Source organism: Carlito syrichta, unplaced genomic scaffold (assembly GCF_000164805.1).
Source record: "Carlito syrichta isolate Samal-C Ts95f unplaced genomic scaffold, Tarsius_syrichta-2.0.1 Scaffold312893, whole genome shotgun sequence".
NCBI classification, from domain to species: Eukaryota; Metazoa; Chordata; class Mammalia; order Primates; family Tarsiidae; genus Carlito; species Carlito syrichta.
The window spans coordinates 216,345-222,344 of record NW_007256989.1 but is presented as its reverse complement, the minus strand read 5'-3'; positions in this window follow the sequence as shown (position 1 = coordinate 222,344).

Genomic DNA, 6,000 nt, shown 5'->3' with positions numbered 1-6,000 from the left:
TGGTTGCCAGTTCCAATTTCCATAAGGGTGTCTCCTGTGTTTTCTAAGGTTCTTATAGTTTGAGGTCTTATGTTTAGGTCTTTGATTCATTTAAAGTTGATTTTTGTGTATGGTGATAGGTAGGCATCTTGTATTAATTTTCTGCATATGGTCAGCCAGTTTTCCCAGCACCATTTACTGAATAGGTTCTCCTCTCCCCTGTGGCTGATGGTATAGGCTTTGCTTTATCACTTAGGGTTTAGGTACATCTTAATCTGTTGACTGATGGAATGCGTGGCAGGCATTTTTTGCACGAGTACCATATGTGGTATAAATACCTAAGCATTACAAAGGAGATAGGTGGAGTTTCCCTTGCACATCTACTAAGACAATGACAATGCTTAGTATAATAAGAATGATAGCATGGATGTTTGGCAGTGAAACAGTTAAAGGCAATCAACATTAATTGGATCTTCCTCGTTTTGTTTTCTTTTGAAACCTTAAAGTTATCCAAATGGAGTGTTAATTTAAAAAAAAAAAGAAATGTTTTCTTGGGAGAAGACAATATTTTGAAATGTTTTTAATTTATGAGAGCCCAGTTCCCTCAGTCTCCCATTGCTGCATGAGGTTGAACAAATGTTAGCTGCAACTAATTAATTAAGTTTGCAGAAAGTAGCAGCAGGGGATTGGAAACTTGAAGTGGAAGTGAGCATTTTGACTGTAAACATGTTGCCTGCCTGAGAGGCTATATCTGGATTGAATGGTTGTGGAGTTATCCAAAGAAATGCAGTATCTCTGGGAAAATCAGGCTTGGCAGAGAGAAAAAATAACAATGTCTCTTGCCGGCAGATCTATTCATTTATTTCCTGGGTTCATCTCATGCGTTTTTGCTTGGTTCTGTCCACACATTATTATTTGCTATCCTCTCTGCGAACAAAGGTGACACCACAGACTTGTCCTTAGAAGAAAAGGAACTAATATTTGTTGAATACTTTTTGTGTGTGTGCCAGGCCCTTATCTATGTCATTTCTTTCTGTGAGACAGATATAATTCTCTCATTTTATAGATAAGGAAACAGAGACTCAGAGAATCCTCACTCAGGATCAGTTTATAGATGATCTGAACCCAGACTGGTCTGATGTTGGAACTTTTTCAGCTACACCAGATGCTTTTTCATGGTATAGGGTGGGAAAGGGCTGCAGGGAGCCCTTGCAGCTTCTTGCCTAGTTTCCCTTATGGCAGGGGAAAGAGTAGTCAAGGAAAAGGCCTGTGACTGTGGAATAGGAAAGGTGATCCATAGATCTGGAAGTGATCAGTGGGTTACACTTTGAGAAACACTGGGTTAGTCCTGAACAAGACTCCCTGAACTAGGGCCCTTGTAACCTTCTGATCATGTCAGGCTAGTCATATTCCTCTGAGTCATATTCCTCTCAGAAATTTGAACCCAGACATACTGCCAACAAAGATGAGATGATTAATGGCAGTAACTACAGCTGAAAGATCGTGATACAGTGATACCAGGACAGCCATAATCGACTCTGAGATGTCTTAGGTTGTGAGTAGAACAACCACAACTAATCAGGGAAAGTTTTCCTAGAGAGAGGAGGCAAGAGCAGAGGCACAGAGAGAAGCAAGGAGATGACAAGTTAGGATTTGGTTAGCCCTAATCCTTAGGGCTATTTCAGGTACCAAGGTCTTTATGTTCCAGTCATGATGCAAGGTGTGTTGATCTCGCCATTACGGTTTACACCTTCAGTTTCATCATTTTACTCTTTGTATTGCCAATGCTAGATGTTATTGCTATATAGATTAGAGACTTGTGGGAGAAATTTGTTATAAATGCAATAGACCAATTCAGGCTGAATAGACCAAGAGATACTAAAAAAATCTGGAATATCAGAGAATTGCACACAATTTTCTTAGAGATGAAATAACACTTAAGTACAGGTCATCAGTCTTTTTTTGAGTCTGTAATGGGTATTACTGGTGAAAATACAAATATAAAATAAAAATGACAGTATCTAAACTGTACTTGGTAAGAAGGTATGAAAATCTAAAACTTGACTGAAGAATGCAATCTTGACTAAATTTAAATATGCAAAATTTGAATGAGTAAAATTAAACCTGGTCACAGATGAAAACTCTATGGTCACAGATGAAAACTCACAATGGCAGATGCTATGAATGATGGAATTTTATATGATCAAAGATGCTTATCAATAAATCAAATCTTGGCTATAAATTTACATGGAAAAAAACTGAACTAGATGAAAATCATGTCAGTTAAATAAAAATAAAATGCAAAAATACTGGGAAAAGCTTGACTATTTTATATAGAAATTTATTTGGAATAATAGGAATATCTGCTTCTGAGCAGAGGGTTATGGCAGGCAATTGGTTTCTGCTATAATAGCTAGAACAAATAAGAAAAATTACAACACTATATGTTTTAAAAAATTGGTGATAATAGGAAATAAAAAGTATTAAATAAATTAAAATTCCAGAGAGACACTTCCTTCCTAGGTGAGCTGACATCATTGGCCATTTTCTTTTCTGAAGACAGTTCCAAGTATGCTTGTAGTCTGAGGATTAGTCAGGTCTGGCTAGACTAGGGAACTCTATCTGGAAAAGAAAACCTGCAGAGGAAGCTGACAAGCTGAGGTCTAGGGGATCTTCAAATACCTTAGTCAGTTTTCCTAGAGGACATTTGCTGAGTGCTGGGAGTGGGGAAATTTAGGGGAAGCTAAGGGACTGGGAAGCTGGGCTGAAAAGCAGAGTGAAATATCTCATTGCCACAAAGTGCTCAGAAAATCCTTGAGAAGGATGAGTCTATAACTAGCACACAACTGTCCTTGAGATATTTGAAAACAGAGGTGAACTGGATTTAAAGCTGAGGCTAGTCTAGCTCCAAGCCAGTTCATTTTCTGATTAGGTTGAGGTGCTTTGATTGTCTCTCTCCCTAGCTGTCTTGAGAGGAAAGCACAAATGCTCTAGAGGAAATAACTATATCTGTATCGAAGATTCTTTTACACATAATGTTTACCATACAATAAAATATTATGAGACATGTGAAGAAGCAGAAAAGCATGACTAAAAATCAAGAGAAAAAAGTAACAACAGAAGCAAACCCATAGATGATCCAGATGCTGGAATTAGTGCAAAGACTTTAAAATAACTATTATAAATATGTTAAATGAAATGCTGGAAAAGGCATACAAAAGAAATGAAAAGATCGAGAAGCTCAACAAAGAATTTGAATGATATAAAATAATAAATCAGATATTTCTAACCTAAAATAGTATATCTGATAGTAATAATTCATTGGACAGGCTTAATATGATGTTGGCCTGGATATAGCAGAAGACAGGATTAGTATACTCAAAGATAGACCCAAAGAAAATAGCAAAACTGAATCCCAGGTAGAAAGAGACAATAGAAAAAAATTGAACGGGACAAAAGAAATACATGGAACAGTAAAATGTTCTAACATATGTATAATTAGAGTCCCCCCAAAATAGGAGAGAGATGATGAGGAAGTAGGAATATTTAATGAGATAATTGTTTAGTACCTTTCAGAAACTGATGAAATTCATCAAGATTCAAGAGGCTAAGCAAACTCTAAGCAAAAGAAATACAAAAAAGCCAAAACTAGGCACATCATAGTGAAACTGCTAAAAACCGGAGATACAATGATAAGGATAAGGATAAACCTTGAATTTGCCCTAAGAAATTGTTTCTCAGTGAAAAGTTATTGATGTTGATGTTACTCTGACTGAAATATACATTCACAAACACAAAGTCAACATGTTCTTGAGGTCAAATTGGAGGAGTAAAACCAAATTAAAACAGAAGGTAGTTTTAGGGCATTATCTTTTTCAGGGTATAAGTGGGTGAGTTTGTTCCTTGCAACCAAAGAACCTAACTGAAGTCTTTCTCTAAAAGACTTATCAACTCTCTTCTTCCCTTACCTGATCATTCTACCTTTTTGGCTGAAGATGGGACTTTTCGTTTTGCTCTTTTGCTTAATTGCTATCTGTGATCTTGGAATTCTTAGATTTTCAAAATTGCATTTATCTGGCAATTGCTTTTTCACCAAGAGGGTGAAAACAACCTGTGGGTTGCTGATGAGACAATCAGCTTCATTCCTGACCCTGAAAAGCAGTATCAAGAACCAATAGCCTTTTGCTTTTGGCATTTGTTTACTATCATAGATGTGGACAGTCAGGAAAGAACAGTGCAATGGATTATACTTACTTTTCTGGATTTGCTCAAGTGGTTTTTAAAATAGATACATACACAAATATTGCAAAATAGGTTGTCCCTATTTTACAGACAGATGGATAGTGAGAAATACTAAAGCACTTGGAGATTGACAGATTTCAACCAGTACCCTATCTTTCAGGCAGATAAAGGGATAGATGTGTCTTGCCTTGTTCAAATATTTGTGAGTGTCTATCTTTTTTCAGTTATGGCCTGCTGTAGGTCTTAAGGTGGTTCTACTTCCTATCTTTCCTTTCCGGTTTCTGAACCAATACTTGCTAAACCTGGTACTGTATCAAGATTTTCATGGTCTATAGCAAATGCAGTTTGGAACTGTGATTGGCTTCTCAAATCAGGAGTCAAGTGTGCATATACATACCTCTGCTCCAAGCGTCCCTCTTCATTCCAATTCTCCCACAGGATCTGGAGCTCTATTAAAACAGGACCCCTCTTATTTGAGGCTCCTGTTTTTCTTCCTGGCCTGTTATCTAGGGTTCAGTCCTATGTGCTATGAGACTCATTTGTTCACTTATTTCTTTTTATACGTTTTTATTGATCACTTATTATGTGTCTGGCACCATGTTAGGTGCTGAAAATACAGTGTTGAATACAATGATGTAAACCTTGTCCTCAGAGAATGGTTTATATTCCAATGGGGGAAGAAAGGCATTAGATAAATAGCCAACTAAATAGCTAATTACAAACTGTGATAAGTGCTATGAAAGATGAGAACAAAATTCTGAAAGGAAATAATAAGCAGGAGCTAATTTAGATTGGGCCAGAGAAAGCCTCCTGGATCAACCAAGTGAAAAGAGAGGGAAAGAGTGCTCTGGTGTGGAGGAAGCATTGAGCTTGGCCTTTTTAAGGACTTCGGTAGAGGCCAGTGAAACTAGAGTGCCAGTTGCCAACCCTGGCCATATTCGTTTTGTGTGGCTGCCATAACGAATTACCACAAACTTAGTGACTTAAAACAACAGAACTTATTTTCTCATAGATCTGGAGGTCAGAAGTCTGAAATCAGACATTCTGGGCTGCAATCAAGGTGTCAGCAGGGCAGCATTCCTTCCAGGGTCTAGGGCAGAGTCTGTTCTTTGCCTTTTCCAGTGTCTGGTGGCTGCAGGCATGCCTTGGCTTAAGGCTGTGTCACTACAGTCTTCAAGGTCAGTATCTTCAAATCTCTGTCTGTTCCATCTTTATATCACCTTTCCCTCTGTGTGTGTCAAATTTCCTTCTGCCTCTTTTATAAGGACACTTGTGACTGCATTTAGAGCCTACCTGAATAATGTAGGAGAATCTGCCCATCTGAAGATCTTTAACTTAATTCCATCTGCAAAATTCATTTTTGCCATAGAAGCTAACATTTACAGGTTTCTGGGACTAGGATCTAATATTTTGGGGGTCATTATTTCACCTGCTACACTGGCTTGTGTTACAATCCCCAGAGGAATGTTTAAAGATGTAACATACAGGCTCCACCCTAGACCAATCAAATCAGAATCTCTGGGGGAGGCCTGGGCACTGGTATTTTTAAAACTCCCAGGTGACTCTAATATATAGCTAGGGCTTGCGCAGCAGAGCTGGCTGCTTTGGGATTGGAAGTGAAAGGCTGTAGAGCATGCAATCAGGTAAATTTGTAAATAAACAAACAAAAAAATCAACTTCAGTCTGAACAAAAACCAATCTAGAGACAGGACTGGAATTAGGAAAACATGCCAGGCTCTCCAGCATTTACTACCTGTTTTAGCAATAAAAGAGGATATT